Source organism: Gavialis gangeticus, unplaced genomic scaffold (assembly GCF_001723915.1).
Source record: "Gavialis gangeticus isolate Ggan-Ray unplaced genomic scaffold, GavGan_comp1, whole genome shotgun sequence".
Lineage (NCBI taxonomy): Eukaryota > Metazoa > Chordata > Crocodylia > Gavialidae > Gavialis > Gavialis gangeticus.
In genome coordinates this window covers 52990454-53002971 of record NW_017728994.1, presented here as the reverse complement: position 1 = coordinate 53002971, position 12518 = coordinate 52990454, and the positions used below count along the sequence as shown (strand labels likewise).

General features: G+C 39.8%; 1 protein-coding gene across 2 annotated transcripts in view; it reads right to left on the bottom strand.

The window, feature by feature from the left end:
* RBM20 (RNA binding motif protein 20) overlaps window positions 1–12518 on the bottom strand; it is a 135205-nt gene that overhangs the window by 122195 nt on the left and 492 nt on the right. For both annotated transcript variants that reach the window (XM_019502791.1, XM_019502792.1), the window contains exon 2: window positions 6900–6901. The gene's annotated coding sequence lies outside the window, so the exon portion shown is untranslated. The remainder of the gene's footprint in view (window positions 1–6899; window positions 6902–12518) is intronic.

Sequence of the window (12518 nt, the reverse complement as noted above, 5' to 3'; positions counted from 1 at the left end):
AAAAAAAAAAAAAAAAAAAAAAAGAAAGGCATGCTCATCACATAGCTCTTTTTTTCCTCTATAAGACGACATTTCCGCACTGAATTATGCAACTCCCTAGGCATATGGTGAAGGGAAAATAAAAACATTTCACAGCTGTGCAATGCCATGCATGATAACAAACATCTGAGAAATTAAGAAGGGACAACAGTTGCAGTTGAATATGATGCACTTTTTTGTAATTGTAATTATGGTAAATGAGCTTTTAGGAGTGAGAATCCTACTCATATTCCAAACCCCCTTTTCTACTTTGGAAATACAAGTCAATTATATAACAATTGCCATGTTAGACTGGGGGGGGCGAAAGGGGTTCTAGCCCAGAATCCTGCAGTGCCCACTACCAGATGCTTCAAAGGAAGCTGCAAGGAACTATGAAGCAGACAATCACAGCATATTTTTTAAGAAGTTTCTCTCAGAGGTTGTGCAATGCTCTCAAGAAATGTGCACCTCTTCCCAACTCTTAGTCTTACTCCAGTCCCCTTTCCTGTACCTGATTTAAGTAGATGGGCCTGTGGAAGAAGTAAGGGAACCATTTAAAGACTCTTCTATTATTTCTGATAACAATTTTGCTACAGACCAAAGTTACACATAAACCAGTTTAAGTAATCAGAAACTGGTTTAAACCTGTAACAGAACAGAACAGAAGTTCGGTGCACATAAACCCATTTCAAAATGGCTGAAACTGCTTTAAAATAAATCTGGTTGAATTTGGTATCAGACTTAACTGATTTGGGTCAAACCGGTTTGGGCAACTTCTGTCCTAGACCTCTTCCTGGTTTAAGTTAAATCACAGTCCCCCAGCATGCCCTGGATTGGGCTGGGCTAGGTCGTCTGCTCCAGCAGAGAAGGATTGCACAAGTGGGGGTAGCAACTGCTCCCCTGCCCCCCTAGGCAAACCCTGTCTGGGGTCAGGGAGAGGAGTTAAGCTCCCCTTCACCAAAGTACAGAGCTACCCTGCCCTGCTAAAAACTTACTGCTACTGTGAACTACAAATCTCAGAGGCACCTGGAAGCAGGAACAGGAAGTGATAAGCAATCCTGCGGAGTCCTGCTGCTGTAATTCTGAACTGCAAATCCCAGTGACTTTGGGGGCAGCAGGAAGAAGAGAACAAGCACAGCCCATGCTGGCTATGTGCCAGAGAGCTGTGTGCTCTAGCGCCCTCTCAGCTTCTGGCCTGAGCCACTGCAGGTATGTGGCTGCATCTCCTGAATCAAAAGTGAATGTCTGTCCAGTTTTTGCTCAGTTTAATATCTTCAGTTTAGACTAACCTGAAAAGACTGAATCGATTCAGCCTTGGGCTTTTTGACTGTCTGTACTCAGCCCTGGAGGACACTGAGCCCTACAACCCAAAAACTTTGATCAACACGTATCCATAGTTGGGCTACATGACTCATCTGACACCATCTGTGATGACTTAGAAAATCCTGCGCTAAATGTCTGTTTAAATTTGATGCATTCTTACCATTCAAAGGGTGCCTAGTTTTAAAAAGCTGTATGAATCTTGTCAGCCTAATAAAAGCATCAGTTAGTAAACAACATTGCTGTAATGACTCCAGGAGAATTATGAGCAACTGCAAATTGCAGTTAACTTGATATCAGCCTGTATGTCTACCTTAACAGTGATGCCAGCAATTTAATTTTATTTCAAGCCAACACAAAAAAAAGTTTTACTGCTACTTCTCTTTGAAGAACAACATCAAAACACTGCAAATATCTGCTAATATCCTATACTGTTAACAAAATATACTATACAATGGACATGAATTACTTTACTGACCTTAGAAGAATGGAATCAATCAACTCTAGTTTAGTTTGAACTAGTTAATCCAGTTTAGCTATGTAGTTATGTGACAGCCTTAAGTAGTAATCAATCTTCTTGCATTCACCAACCAGTGACTTGTTAATCTGTAGTTTTCATAACATAATAAAGAATGTTTCAAAGATAGTTGTATTATCCCAACGAGTTTCTACAAGGCTTGTGGTTATGTGCTGGATAAGACTGCATGCACAGTAGCAAAGTGTATGATACCATATAAATTACCTCATATCCCGCCATCTGGAACATGTTGTCAGAAAACCACAAATACTTTGAAGTTGCCTGAATCTCTTCTGACTAACAACATAACCAATTTGAGCTCCATCATGAATGCCTGAAGAGTGATTTGTATCATGTGTGACTGCCTTACTAAGCAGGATATCGCTTTGAATAAATATATTTTCAAAAATCTGAAATTTAATTTCCAGCCTACTTGCAAGTCAGACTATGTTTTAATGTAAGCCTCTTTTTAATATTGAATCAGTTAATTCATCAATGTGGACATAAATTAGGTGTTGGGGTACAAAATTTTTCCATGACTAGCAAGGCAACTGGAAGTTTCCCCACGTTGGCCATATCTTGTTATGGTATCTACAATATTGTTACTTCATTACAGCACACTCAGAAGTAGGGGTTTTTCCCTCCCAAAGAGATGACGATCTAAGTTACTGACTGGGTAAGACAATATGGCAGGGAACATACTGTGAATATTACAACTTCAACTGTAACTACAATTAATTGGAGCTACGCTTAAGGCTGAGTGAACTGAATCAAATACCCCAGATTCTGCTAATGAAAAATACAGTAGCAGGCAACCCAGCAGCTAATAGTGCTGATTTGTAAAGTCCTCTTCACCTACCAAATTGCCAGCTTTCCAAGGCAGAGTCCAGGCTCTTTGTTTCTGCTCCATAATGAAAGTTTGGATGAGATGACTGAAATGTGTGAACAATTTTGATTTCTCTCCCTACTCCTCCCTGGCTAAAACTGCATTTTTTTGTGGATTTACTATTTACTGGAAAAAAATTGGCTGGTTCACCTACTACTTGCCACTTGAAGTTTTGACTCAAATGCCGAAGGCCAAAGGCTGGTTTACCTATAAGCACAGTAGGGGAAAACATAAAAGTAAAGAACTGGACCCGTGTTAAATACACAAACCCACAAAAAACAGTACGCAGAGAGGGAAGCACCTGCCCCCTGCAGCTGGGCTGACCAGGACTCGGCCGCTAGCCCTAGGAGCAGGGACTCTTTTCTCCCTTCCTGCTGTGCATCAGTGACTTGTACTGGCCTGGCATGGCAGTGGGAAGCAGAGGCTGAAATTACTCTCACCTTTCCCCCCTCCACAGCTGGGCAGATCACAGCTCAGGGAGATCTCAGGCTGGCCAGGGGAAACCCTCCAGAGGCCTGGGGCTCCCCCCATGTAGGCAGACACCCAAGCTCAGGGCCGGCTGGGATGAGGGACGATTTCTCTGCTGCAGGGGTACAGCAGGGGGCTGAGAGTGTGTGACAGCTAGTAAGCCGGGGATGGCCCAGCAATGGCCGGCAAGCTAGAAGGCAAACTCTAGCACCCCGTGTCTTTTGATCTGAGCCAGTGCAGGCTTTCGCCTGCCTTTCCCAACTCAAAAGTAAACGTCCGTTCTGTTCATTATCGATTCAATCTATGCCACTTAAAGAAATCCACAAAGACTGAATCAACTCAGTCTCAGGCTTTTGGACTGTCTGGACTTAGCCTATGTGTTCTATGACATATTGGTTTAAAATGTTAGTGTTAATAATGCCGCTCCTACGATTACTAACCAAAAAGTTTCGCTAATTTTTTTAATAAATGTAATGAAAGTTCATTAAATTTAACCTTGCAGCACAATTCAGTGCACAAACCAAATAACCTATAACTGATGCCAAGGATGTCATACATCCACATTGCTTTAAATAAATAAATAAATCACTCATCAGCACACTCATCTAACTGTCCAAAGCACTTGCTATAATCTCAGCTCCAAACTGACAGGGCAGCCAAAGCATGAGATAGGATCTGGGAAGCACATAGAAAGAGCACATTAATTTTATTACTTGACACCTTAAACCTCATGCTTTGAACCAAAGATCACCCAAAGGTAGTAAAAGAATTCCTAACCTAACACAAACCCCTTTTTAAATCAATGCAGGGTATTTGGAAGGATATCACCATTTTAATTATTTTGAAAACAAAGGAACAGTCATATCAGTGTGGAACATTTGTGAATAATAATACTTAAATAATGCAAATGCTTTTTCTGAAATAACCTATGTTGATTAAATTAAAATGGCTATACATCTTCCATTTATTAACATAATACTAGTACGGTACTCTTTATTTCATTGACACTGCATAATTTAACTAATGCTATATTTCACAGAGCTGTCACTCATTATCTTTGGTTCTTTCATCACTGGTTCTTCCTATACTGAGAGGCCTAGGTAGCTGTGCTGGTCTGAAGTTAAGCAGAAGGGAGGGTATTTTGAACCTTATAGACTAAGGGCATTTATAGACATGCTCTGGGAGGCAGGGGAGGAGGGTGTCTTAACTACAGTGCCATCCTAATTGAAAGTGTGCAAGTGTCAAATATATCAGCACCCCCCTGCTGAAAAATGGCGGCAAAAACCAGCTTTAGTTCAAAGCACCCTATCGTCCTGTCTCAGTGACGGGACACTGATACACGTGATGCTGGAGGCTGCTGGACCGTGCCAAGTTCCATGCTCCAGCAGACTTGAGTCTGCTCTGATGCACTGGACTTACAGTGCATTGGAGCTGACTCTCTGCACATCTATACGAGCCTGTCTATTTTAGCATAAGCTTTCATGAACTGGAGCTCGCTTTATCAGACGCTGTAAAAGGACATGCACAGACCAGTGTATAAAATGGAGATGTTGATTTGAGTACAAAGGTAAAAAATGGGAGAGGGACAGTGCTGGAAGAGGCAGCAGGTAAAGAACCCATAGGAACAAAGGAGTCTCAAAAGCTAATCTAGGTAATGGGTAAGAATCTATAGTCCCTGTTTAAACCATACTTAACACAATCCAGTCTTGCTATATTGAAACATCTACAGTATATTATTTTTACAAATGCTAATAATTAACAAGTTGTACAACTGGTTATTTTATTCTGTTACATAGTAATAGGTGTCACTTTTCCTAAAAAATAGGTTGTTAATAAAATAAGGTCAGTTTAAGATTACATGTGGTTTGATCACTTCTGTCCAGAAAGAAAAGGTATGTATTTTTCTAGGGTGCGAGGCCAATGTCAATTCAAACTTCAAATCTCTAAAAGACTATACTTTAATTAATGTAATAGGAACCTTCCACCAACTTAAATGGGTGTAGTTGCTGCTTATTGATACAATTTTACAGATTTGGAAAGTGTGTAATTTTTTTCTTTTACCGTTTCTTTTTTTTGCATTTTTGTATTGAACCAAACTCAATTTTAATAATTACATTTTGAAATTAATGCTAAGATCTCCATCCCTTAGTGAGATCCATTTGAAGTCTCACATTATTTTTTCAAGAAAAATAATCACACAGCTCAGATGTTTAAATCAGCCACTGGGACCACAGCAAACGTATCTTGAAAAAGTTAATCTCTGACAAAATCCCAGTGCAAATGAATGGAAGTGAGCAAAACTATTAACCCCATGGGGAAATGGCATAGGCCCCATTTTGATTACACAAATTGAATAATGTAAATTATTCTGAGCTACATTACTGTGACTGAAATAAAATGTGGTGCGGCACCATTTTTGGGAGCAGAGAATGGCATTTACACATCATGCTATAATGTGAATTTCTACCAACCCAGGGGAAACTCCCAGTGTTAGCTTCCATATGTTCAATGTTAGCCTGTACTCTCAAAGTGCTTTAAAAAAGTAGGGAAATGTTGTCATCTCCAAAAACAGAATGAAGGTCTCCTGACTTCAGCACTTTGTCTAAATCCAGCTGCCCCTCTTCACCTCTTCTTGAAGACAGCTGTAGTGTTTCTTAACCGCAATTTGCCTAAGCTCTACACCAGGGAGACTGTTACTGAGAGACAGAATTCATAGACCCATGGCCAATATTAAGTTCCAAACAGATTGTACAGGCTAAAATTCCTAGTTCCAAAAGTAACAAATTAAGTACATCGTACAGCTTTGACTTCGAAGGGAAGTGTAAAACACCAGTGTTTTATAATACTTGCATACCTTCACTGCCAACAGAATGAAGAAAAGGTCAGAAGGATTTTTATCATTTAATCATTTAATTTGGGTAATGAATCTGTGCATGTAAAAATGTACGGCATTTGAATAAATGCGTAAAATTTTCAAGCTGTTAAAAGGAAGCTATGGTTTCTAGCTCTCTGGTAATTTAATCCAATTCTCTCTCAAAAGTGACATTAGAGAATTTAAAGCATCTTTTGTACTGCAAGCTAAAGCCAGTAAGGTATTTAAAACAGATGGTGGTAACCACAAAACACTTCATTTAGCTGGCTAAATAAATTAATTTAATTAATTGTTTATAAACGCCCATTATTCTCTTCACTATAATCACACCATTCGCTTTCCACTTGCTGAATGAACTGGACACACTAACACAAGCTATTGGTTATATATACTGTGAGCATCAACCGCTTAATTTTAAAAGGCAACTGATAAAAATAATCAACTTATCCTTATTAGCCGAGTAGAATTGTGTTAGTAAATGTATAGCTGCCTAAGTTTTACGTTGTAATTTAGCATTCGTATTTTGACTGCATCTCTCCTGTTAATGAAAATGTAAGAGTTCTCTCTATCTTACACAGAACAAGTTACAAAAGACCATATTTGTAGTGAGCAAATTCTCCAGGGGGAGCATGATTTAAGGCTATCACTTCAGTCCACTACTGAGCTGCCTAACTCAGGCTTAACACGTCTTGGGGTGCTGGGTCACGCTGCTGCTCCTCTTACCAACTGTTGCTGAAAAACATGAATCATGTGGTCTTCTGATGGATGGAAGTAGAGAACTGGGGAGCTCTCAGATGCATGTAATATCCACGTTCCACTGCTTCCATGGTCACAAAGGGCCTGTGTTTCATGGTGAAATCAAGATGGAAAACTCTCAAAACTCACGTTCTTTTACAATGTGTATGTTACGAAGGAAAGCTCATTCCATTCACTGTCAAGTAGCATTTTGTTAATAATCCAGCAAAGTAATATTTAATTAGTCTGGACCACAGCCAGCAGTTGGAAAGCTGGTGGGCATAAATAACAGGGTGAAAAAACCTGCCGCTCAAGTCATCTCATTGTTCAGATTTAAGTCTGAAAATGAAACTTTTATTCATGAAAGAATGAAGCTGTTTGTGGGAAAAGTGCATACATTCTGTGACAAGATGCAAATGTGCCACGCATATCTTTGTGCTGAGAGATTTACCATTTCAAGCCAGAAAAAGGGAAAGCACAGAATCAAGCAGTACAGGATGAATAGGTGATAGGAAAGCAACAGCTGTTATTACACCTATATTTCCAAAGAGATATAGGAGAACCTGCATCACCAACATTCAGCACTTCCAGCCCAAAAGAAAATGCTCTCAGGACCCAATTACTCTTAGCTCAAACGTAAGCCTATTCATCCCTACTAACACACCTTCCAGGAGCACTGAGATACAATGGGAAACAACCTTCAAAACCTACTTTTCTGCACCACATCAGAATAGCATTAAAGCAAAATCACCCAGAGTGCCTTGCAACTACCTGAACATCAGCAGTGGGCAAACAGATCTAAAGAAAAGATTCTTAACTAAGACTATCAATATCTCAGCCAGCACTCACAGACATTAGATGAATATAAATAAAATATATGACATATATGGGCAAACAAGAGTTTCCTTGTCACTTTACAGTTTATCATCATATTTCGTCCCATATAACATATACTTCCTCAGCCCACCCCCTATCAACCACCCAAAATTGAGGTGTGTGTATTAAAGGGGGAAACTGATTTTCTGCCTGGGATAGAAGCACCCCGCTTTGAGTCCTGCTCCACACTGCAGCAGCTGCAGTATTACTATCCATAGCTCATGCTTCTTCACTCAACGGGTATTAAAGATGGTATCTCCTTTTTAATTATCTTGACGTTCCGTGAATCAAGGTAACCTTTCCTAGGATAATCTTGCCATCTACTAGCTGTTCCTCATCTTGTCTCCTATTTCACAGTCCTGGAAAGTCTTTTGCACTTTTCAAAATCATAGACTCACTTATGGAGACCAGTCTTCAAAAACAGCTGGTTTTTCAGCTTTAGTTAAGCAAGAAATGGGAGGGTGAGTTAGCTGAAGATCAGACCTCTGTTCCTGCTCTATGCAGCCATAACTCTGGAAAAATCATTCTTCTTCATTCTTTCAGTAACAAAGTGCATATTATATTCCATGACATATTGTATGCAATAAAGTATGATACCATCCCATACATAATCAAAATACAAGGGTTCCTAAAATCAGTATTTTAGTCTCAATGTACTAGATTCTATCTGAATACAAAGTATAGTCCAGGGACGGGCAATTATTTCAGGTGGAGGGCCACTTACTGAGTTTTAACAAGCTATCGAGGGCCGCATGATAGGCAGCCAAGGAAAGATAAATATTAATTTTCTAAATATTTTAGGGGCCCTGCGGGCCGGATAGAATGGCCTGGTGGGCTGCATCCAGTCCACGGGCTGCATTTTGCCCACCCTGGCACAGTCCATGCGCCAAAAAGTGTCCAAGGAGCTGAAAGACATGCAGATGAAAGTGGGTGATAGTAAATTAGTATGTACAGATTCTACAGAGGTGCAATTAATCAACCACCAGGCTAGTTCTCAAGCTATCATGAACTGGCAGGATAGATAAAAATCAATGATTTTTTTTTTTAAATCAGATTTTTTAATCAGATTTTTTAATTGTATTTTTTTAAAGATTTTTTTAAAATAAACCTATGTAAATAGTTATAAGTTAAGATACATTAAAGATCAAAGATATCTTCATGGAATAGGGATTATAACTTCTAATTATATACTATTTGAGACAATATATTCATGCAGCTTTTTTAGAAAAGTTTTATAAATAGGTCACAATAGGCCACAGACTATATTAGGGGCCCGATCTTATGGAGCTCCCAGAGGCTCCACTATAGATTAGTAAAGATTAAAGAAATCCACTCTACCCAATGGGACTTAGTGCTCAGTCTAGAAAATCCCATTAAGCATTGGTGTAATGCTTAATTTCAGTTCTCAAACTGTGGACCTGGGTCTCCAGAGATAACATCCTTGTAACAGCAGTATATGGAGATGAGAGAACAGACCTGATTACCTACCCCTCAGCCCTCTTGTCTCTCTGCAAGTATGCGTACACACAGTCAAGCCCTTACCTTTCTCTAAAAGTACAAAGTTTGAAGAAGTTAAAAGAGTAAAGGATATTAAACCACAAGAATGCACTTTTAGTAGAAAACAATAATTTAAATTGTGGCTTCCTTACCAGTGATTTAAATTGTAATTTAAATCATGATTTTAAATCTATTTGATGTAAATGAAATCCACCCTGTTAACTGGATAGTGTCTTATAAGCATTGTGCAGAGAAGAGATTTAAAGGAGGAAAGATGTCCACTATGAACAGGATTCAAGATTCAAGCTTATTCAATAGCTGTTGGAACAGACTGGATATTACATCACATACTGCACTGTAAAACTAGGTAACACACCTACTAAGAATATGGGGAGAAATCATTTTGCTCTATGTAAACTCAGAGGGTTTCCTATTCATTTTGATGGCAGCTAGGGCCAAAAATACCCATATTTAAAGACAGCAGACTGATAATAAGTCTAAACAGAGCGACTTGCAATGCTGCACATGAAAAGTTTTCTAAATTATTTTGGAAATATTTTCTAATTTTTTTGCAAGAAAAAATATTGCTTGATTTTTTTTCAAATTGGACACAAATTTTCAGTTTTACATTTGAAATTTTCATTTTTAATTTCTTAGAAAACACAATTTTGAGTATTAATTTTCCTATATTTTGTGTAGCATCAATTGAAATAAATATCCAAAACAGACAATTTGATTATCTGGGTTTCCCCATTTTTTCCCTCTTTTCTATTCCCTTTTTCAAAACATCTGCAAATTCGGACAAACTACCATCCCCAGAAAAATGACACTAACTTTGCCACTCTTCAATTTTTCTGAAGTTAACAGCATTTTTTAAATGTCAGAATAGTAAAGTTAGTATTTGATTATTCCTTTCACTTGTAACCCATACAAAGCTTTTGTTTTGAAGAGTTTTAGAGCTGAAAAAAGCAGCAGGAAAGAAAATTAATCTTAAACATATTTTGTTCTATTCCTTTTAAGAAACCAACGAATAATTGAGAAAGGAGAAAAACAAAACTCCACAAATGTAGAAAATCAATTTTTGGAGTTGCTCAAAAAAGTCCATTTAAATCCAAACAAAAATTTCACTTCCAATGTCAATTACTGGTCTCAAATGAAGTTCTCTCAAAACTAATTGCAATTTTTATTTAAAAAAGCGTGTTTGGGAAAATGTTACAACTGTAGTTGTAATGCCTCGTAGCTGATGAGAAATTGAACAGCTAATCTCTTCTATTTCTATTCACCAGAATTGCTTGAGAGACATCTTTAATGACCTTCTGTGATGCCTCTAATTAGGACTAAAACATGATTATGTAACTAGTATCTGGGCATAAAAACCAATCAGACAAACAACATACAGCTACAGAAAATCCTGTTCTTTTCTAGAGAACCCACAGGATACAGTAATGCAGTTATAGTTCTGTAATCTGATGAGGGAATGTTTTGAATAAGTGGATAATTAAGTTAGTAGAGTCCTAAAGAAAGATTTCACACTCACATGCATATACTAAAGCAGTTTAAAAATAGAGTGCAAGAACTGCCTGACTTCACTTTTTAATTTTAGCTGGGTGATGAGCTGGTCCCAAAGACAGAAAGGCGCAGCAGGTTTTTTCTCAGCAAAGTGCTCTTCGTATTTTATGTGAAGGAAATGCGGTATGTTCTATTAATAGATGGCTGCAGACCCAGATAAATATGTGAACTCTGGGCTGTGGATCAGAAAACGGTTCTTGCTGACTTTCTCGGGCCACTCACACTCTCAAAGGCATACAGGCATCAAAGGACACTTGGAAATCTGAAGCTGCTCGAAAGGCTAAATGTTTATTGCAAGGGTAGTTTTTTTTCAGTATATCACTGAATTATGTATCTTGTAATTTCTAACTGATGCACGTATACACAAATCTGGTATGTTTGGAAAGAAAACTGTTTGTCAACACACTCAAAGGCCTGAGGAACAGACAACACCAACAGTCTAATCAACAAATGATGCATGATACAGGCAAATTGTTGTGAGCCTAGAGAGCATGTTTCCATCACTTGCAAATATTTCACTTAAAGAAATAGGAAGGGAATTAATTTTACTTATTGCAGACAGCCTCACTCATCATTTACATAGTGAGAATTATATTAGTCTTCCAATGAAGGAGAGTGGGTGTGTGTGTGGGGGGGGGCACGCAAAACAGTTTTCTTATATTTCCTAGACCATCATGGCTACAACATCACTCCAAGACTACTAGCCCTCTCTGTTTTATTTTTGACAGGGTTTAGTTTCATTTTAATTTTTAAAAATTGGTCTAAGTACAGACAGTCAAAAAGCCTGAAGCTGAATCTGTCAGTTCAGTCTTTGCAGGTTAGTCTAAGCTGCACAGATTGAATTGATTAGCAATGGAACAGACATTGATTTTGATTCTGGAAATGCAGCCACATGGCAGCAGCCTGGGGATGCTAGAGCATGCCTCCCTGCTCAGCTGAAGCAGACAACTTGGGCAAAGGCTAACCTGTCCACCCTGAGAGGGGAGGGTCTGCGGGGGAGGCAAAGCATCCTGGGATGCTGGGGGGCTGTGATTCTAACTTGAACCTAAAAAGGATCCAGGACAGAAGTTTAATAAACCAATTTAATCTAAATTAGTTAAGTCTGATACTACATCCATCCAAATTGATCTGAACTGGTTTCTGATCACCAGGGATCCTGGTTTTCCCTGATAAATAATTGCAAATTCTCTGACAAAACCCCCAAAATCTGTGATTAAATTGAAAAGCCTCCCGCAGCCCCACTTCCCCTCCCACAGTCCCACAGCCCTGCTGGTACCCTTTACTTCCCCACCCACAGCCCCTGCCCCCCAGCCCTGCAGGAGAGGCCCCCAGCTGCCAGAGCTATGGGGCATGGGACCCGGGTCCACAGCACCCTGCCCCCAGCAGGAGGTGTCGGCAGCTGCTACAGCAGAGCAGAGCCTGGCACCCTCCCTGCTGCAGGAAAGCTTCTTGCCGCTGCAAGCTTTGCACTGCCCTGACGAGGCATCCTCTGCACATAGTAGTGAGGGGCACAACCCTGTGCCGCTTCCCTTGCATGCACAGGGGATGCATTGCCAAGACAGCACAGAGCTCACAGCAGCAAGCAGCTTTCCTGGGCGGCCCTGCTCTGCCATGCTGGGTCACATCCACCTGGCTGTGTCACACCCACCTGGCTGAGGGAGGCCCCAGGGGAGGGCAGCAGGCTGAGGAGCCCAAGTCCACAGCAGGCAGTGCACACCCACCTCTCCCCCATCGCATGCACAGATCTGGGGGGGGGGGTC